We start from the raw sequence: 5,789 nt of genomic DNA on the forward strand, positions 1-5,789 counted from the left end.
CTTCCCAGAATCCAGCTTGAAGTCTTATGACAGCAACCAAGAACAAAATATTTAACCAGTCTGAAACAAATTAAAAATATATATTAGAAAACATTCATCTGGGGCAGGTAGGACAGATTAATAGTATAAATCAAGAAGCAGTCAATTTTCCCACCAATACAGCGTATTTTCCCTTTTAAAGTTAATTTTAACCCAGAGAACTCAAATGTATTAGCAAGAAATAATCAAGCAATCCCATCTCAGGGTGGGCAAGGGACTTGAATCGAAATTTCTCTAAAGAAGGTAGGTGCATGTCCTACAGATATATGAAAAAATGCTCTCCATCCTTAATCATCAGAGAATTGCAAATCAAAACGACTTTGAGGTACCACCTAACCCCAGTAAGATTAGCACATATCACAAATCCCAAAACCAGAGATGTTGGCACGGATGTGAAGAAAAGGGAACACTTCTACACTGCTTGTGAGGATGCAAATTAATTCATTCCTTTTGGAAAGCCATCTGGAGAACACTGAGAGAACTAAAAATGGACCTGTCATTTGATCCTGCAATTCCTTTATTAGGTATATATCCAGAAGACCAAAATCGAATTACAACAAACATATCAAAGATATCAGAATTACAACAAAGGTATCAGAATGTTTATTGCAGCCCAATTCATAATTGCGAGGTCATGGAAAAAGCCCAAATGCCCATTGACCCATGAATTGATCAATAAATTGTGGTATATGTAACCATGGAATACTATGCAGCCCTAAAGAAAGATAGAGACTTTACCTCCTTCATGTTTATATGAATGGAATTAGAAAATGTTCTTCTTCACAGAGTATCTCAAGAATGGAAGAAAAAGTATCCAATGTACATAGCCCTGTTTTGAAACTAATTCATAGCTTTTATAGGAATGTCATAACGTAATTATAGCCTTAGAATATGGGAAGGGGATGGGAAAGGGGAGGTGAGGAGGGTGGATGGGGGAGGAAGGGTGATTGGTGGGGTCACCTCTCTGGTTTATCTTACAAGGGTACAAGTGCATCTTTCTGAAAGCAGAGTATGAATGTCTTGGCTCAATAACTAAGAAAATGACATGAAGGTTATGTTGACCAGTTTGATGAGAGTATTTCACAATGTATATGAAAACAACACACTGTACCCCATGATGGCATTAATGTACACAGTTATGCTATAAGAAATATAAATAAATAAATAAATAAATAAAAGATATAACAAAATGTATATAAATTAAAGAGGTCATTTAAGAAATTTCAATACACCCAAAAGCTTCAACAGGAAGTTAGAACTAGACTAAGCAGAAGAGTGAATTTCAGAGGCTGAAGACAAAGTTTGTGAACTAACCATGTCAGTTAAGATGCAGAAAAACAATAAAGACATAGGAACAACCAATCAGAGAAGTATAGGACTACGTATAATGCACCAATATAAGAATTACAGACATCCCTGAGGGAGAAAAAAAAAAGCAAAAGGCATGAAAAAGCTAATCAAGGAGATTATTGAAGAAAATATCCCTGGTTTCACCAAAGATTCATATTTTCATATACAAAATGGTCATTGAACACCAGAAAGATGCATAGCAATAGAACATCTCCAAGACATATAGTGATCAAACTGGCCAAAATTAAGAAGAAAATTTTATATGCTGTAAGAGAAAAGAAACAACTAACCTCCAAAGATAATTCACCAGGCTTAAAAGCTGGCTTCTCAGCAGAGATTATAAAAGCCAGAAATAATTGAGACCCAACTTTTAGTCTTCTTAATGATATCAACTGCCAGCCAACAATTTTTATTCCAATTTTGTATTCTGAAAAATTTTGTAATCAGTGGAGAAATAAAAAGTTTTCCAGACAAGCAAATGCTAAAGGAATTTGGAAAGTCTCAGCAAAAAATAGAAACTTTGGGGTGGAGGCAAGATGGCCGACTGGAGCCAGCTTTCCAGAGGCTCCCATCAAGAAGGAGAATCAAAGGACAGAAGTTTACCAAGTAAGCTGAAGTTTTGTAGCCAAATTAAGAGAGAAGGTTGAAGAACACACATCAACCCTGCTGAGGCAAGCTACAACCCAAGATACAAACAATATGTACAAAATCCACTGCCAAGCATACAGTGGCCCCCTCCCCCATGGAAAAGGCTTGCAGTATACTTTCTACTAACAAGTGAGCAGAGTTCAAACATCCTTCCATTTTATCCCACAGGACCTACTTCCCCTACTACGGTGCCATGGCACTCTCCTGCCAGACATAAAACTATATAAGACTGTATATATTCTCTACCTGCAAGTCTGAACTCCCAGCACTCCCCTCCACTCTCACCCCAAGGTCTGAAAGCCTGTCCCCCATGGAGTCCAGATTCTTGGGCATTTTCTCAAGAGGTGTGGATGGGGCGTACGCTGTTGCAGGTCTGCACTGATTCTGCAGCACATGGGTAGGGAGAGAACAGTGGACTGAAGGTACTATATGGGAAAGGGAGAGGCAGTGCCCCCTCACACAGAGCAGCAGCAGCAGCAGTGGGAATAATGGGGCTCACACTCCTGGGGATATTTTGGAAGGGCACTCCCTGTCTCTCTGGGCAACCAGAGAAAGCCAGGCATCTTCTCCAGTGGCAGACACTGGCAGAGTAGATCTGGGACAGTAATGCAAGCCCTGTGAGCAAAGGGTATGCCTGAGGCAGTACCAGCCTGGGAGAGCATGGTGGGAATGGAGAATAGAAGATGCATGTGGAGAGACAGCATACTCCCAGGGCGGGGCGGAACCAGGACTGCTTTAGTGAGCCTAAGAAACACCTAGCCCTCTGGGGATCATAGCTGAGACAAAGGCAGGCAGGCTGAGGCTGTAACTCTGAGCCGAGTGTAAGCTGTAACTGCACACACCCCAACACAGACTGCAAGGGAGACAGACACACCAGGTCTAGGCAGCGGCACAGACCAGGGGAGAGTCACAGTTTCTGTGAACTCAAACAGTGCCTGATCAGCAGGGGAATATAGCCAGGATAGAATCATAAATTCAGCGCAAATATAAGTATCAACAACATAAATCAGGGGCAGGGCTGGAACTGAGCAAACTGCCCCAGCCTCCATTAAGCACCCAAGGTTGTCAGTCCTCACCTCCCCCTGCCGAATGGTGGCAGAGAGCGGCCACCTGGCTGAGGAGACATAGATCTCCCTGTGACTCAGGCAGACACAAACCCCCAGAGCATCTACTCATTGGAGGGAACTGGCTCTCAACCATGTGGGGTTATCAGTGACTGAGTCTGACAGAGGTGCAATGTGGGGAAGGAGGCATCAATCTTCCCAGACTAATTCATTTCTGGGGGGATCATTCTGACCTCACAGAGCACCAGAGTGAGTCATACTTGAGCTGCCAGCAGACCCCTGCTATCTGGTTGCCACAGACCTTTTGAACTCCCTCACTTGAGAGCACATGCTGATTGGGACAATCAATTTGGATCTCTCAGACTAGACCAATCACCCGAGGACTATCCACAGTGGTACCCTGGGTGTGTGGTTGTGGGAAGATTTCATTTTCCTTTTCCAGTTGTTGCCCAAAGGGGAGCAGGGTGACATAATTGCAGGCATTTATCCACAGCTGAGACTTCAACCCAACATACCTGATTCACTAGGGTAGGACAGAGACCAGCTGAAAACAAGACAGAGCCACTTAGCCCCACCACACCAAGTAAGTCCCCAGTATCTCAGGTCATAGCACTGTACAGGTCCTTTGCAAAGCTTTAGGGGAAAAGGTAAAGACACTAGTCACAGCTCTTGGGCAAAGGGCTGGTTATCACTACTCCAGAAGCCCTCTAATCCAACTTCAGCTTATCTGCTCATCTAGCCAAACAATGTAAGATAATCATGGGGTGTAATCAGCAGAAAAAAATCCCATAACATGAATAACCAGAGTAGATCAACTCCCCCAAAGAAGGATATGGCAGACACAACTGAAGATCCCATTTATAAACAGATGGCTGAGATGTCAGAAATCAAATTCAGAATTTGGATTGCAAATAAGATTAATAGAATAGAGGCAAACTTGGAATTACAAATTCAAGGAGCATTTCAAAAGTTCTCTCATGAATTCAATGAATTCAAAGATAAAATCATCAAAGATTTTGACAAATTGAGATAAGCATTTGCAGCCCTCAATAACCTGAGAAATACAGTAGAATCCCTCAGTAACAGAATGGAGGAAGCAGAAGAAAACATTTCTGAAATTGAAGACAAAGGTTTTCAACACCCACAAGCACTCAAAGAGGAAGAGAAATGGCAAAAAAAAAATGGATCATTCTCTCATAAAGCTCTGAGATAATTCAAAGAAATCTAATATTCACCTTACAGGAATTCCTGAAAGCAACAAAATTGCTTTGCAAAGTACAGAGGCTCTTCTTCATGAGATTATGAAGGAGAACTTTCCAGACATGCCAAGAGATTCTGAAATTCAGACAGCAGACAGTTTTAGAAACCCAGCACAACTCAATACGAATAAGACAACCCCCAGACACATCATAATTAATTTCACTAAAGTTAATATGAAGGAGAAAATTCTGAAAGCAGCCAGATATAAGAAAACCATAATCTACAAGGGGGAGAATATTAGAATGACTGCAGATCTCTCCATTGAAACCTTTCAAGCTAGAAGAGGGTGGTCATTGACTTTTAATCTCCTAAAACAAAATAACTTTCAACCCAGGATCCTGTATCCAGCTAAACTGAGTTGCATTTATGATGGAGAAATTAAATACCTTAATGGCATTCACATGTTAAAGAAATTTGCCATAACTAAACCAGCTCTCCAGGATATTCTCAGACCTATCCTCCATAATGACCCATGCAATCCTCCACCACAAAACTAAATTCACTCAGAAAATTTTGATCAAATTCCAACTTCCATAGTGGTGAAGGATTAATAATGTCCACTGGACTTTTGAAAAACTTGATACCCAAAATTCTACCAGGCTTATCAATATTTTCAATCAATGAGAATGGTTTAAATTGTCCTCTAAAGAGGTGCAGGTTGGCTGATATATAGACTCAGGGTGAAGGGGTGTTCATCTATATTCCAGGCAAATGGAAATCAGAAAAAAGCAGGTGTTACAATTTTATTCACAGATACAATGGGCTTTAAACCAACAAAAGTAAGGAAGGATAAAGATGGTCACTTCATATTTGTTAATGGTAGTACTCCATATGATGAGATTTCAATTATTAATATTTATGCACCCAACAAGAATGCACCTCAATTTATAAGAGAGACTCTAACAGATATAAGCAACTTGATTTTCTCCAGCTCTATAATAGTCAGAGATTCACACTCCTTTGGCAATGTTGGATAGATCTTCCAATAAGAAGCTAAGCAAAGAAATTGTAGACTTAAATGTAACCATTAAACATTTGGATTTAACAGACATCTACAGAACATTCTGTCCTAACAAAACTGAATACACATTCTTCTCATCAGTCCATGGAACATACTCTGAAATTGATCACATCTTAGGTCACCAGTCTAACCTCAGCAATTTTAAAAGAATAGAAATTATTCCTTGCATCTTGTCGGACCATCATGGAATAAAAGTAGAACTCAGTAACAACAGGAATCTGCATGCTCATACAAAACCCATGGAAGCTAAATAACCTTATGCTGAATGATAGCTGGATCAGAGATGAGATTAAGAAGGAAATTACCAAATTCTTGGAACAAAACAGTAATGAAAACATGAATTATCAGAACTTCTGGGAAACCACAAAGGCATTTGTAAGAGGGAGATGTATAGCACTGCAAGCCTT

The sequence above is a fragment of the Otolemur garnettii genome, unplaced genomic scaffold (assembly GCF_000181295.1).
Source record: "Otolemur garnettii isolate 467f Iridium unplaced genomic scaffold, OtoGar3 scaffold00315, whole genome shotgun sequence".
NCBI classification, from domain to species: Eukaryota; Metazoa; Chordata; class Mammalia; order Primates; family Galagidae; genus Otolemur; species Otolemur garnettii.